Here is a 297-nt window from a genome sequence, read left to right on the forward strand (position 1 = left end):
TCTGCCCAGAAGCCACTCGAGAAGCTGCAAAGTGACTTTGTCACCCTGTGGCTGTGGTTCAGCCGAGGGGGTGGATGCGGAGGGTGCCCTTCCCGAGCGGGTGGGGTGTCGTGAGCTCCTCTAGGAGCAAAAGCTGGTGAGAGGTCTGGAGAACTGGACCCCTCACCTAGGCTGGTGAGGGGTCTGGAGAACAAGTCTTATGAGGAGCGGCTGAGGGAGCTGGGGTTGTTTAGTCTGGAGAAGAGGAGGCTGAGGGGAGACCTCATCGCTCTCTACAACTCCCTGAAAGGAGATTGT

The 297-nt window shown here is 58.6% G+C and overlaps 1 protein-coding gene across 1 annotated transcript in view; it reads left to right on the forward strand.

Moving 5' to 3' along the window:
• The window catches only part of PLEKHJ1 (pleckstrin homology domain containing, family J member 1), a 7,833-nt gene that overhangs the window by 1,860 nt on the left and 5,676 nt on the right, over positions 1 to 297 (forward strand). The gene's annotated exons all lie outside the window — the stretch shown is intronic.

This window comes from Pygoscelis adeliae, unplaced genomic scaffold, assembly GCF_000699105.1.
Source record: "Pygoscelis adeliae isolate BGI_AS28 unplaced genomic scaffold, ASM69910v1 Scaffold537, whole genome shotgun sequence".
In the NCBI taxonomy this organism is placed as follows: domain Eukaryota; kingdom Metazoa; phylum Chordata; class Aves; order Sphenisciformes; family Spheniscidae; genus Pygoscelis; species Pygoscelis adeliae.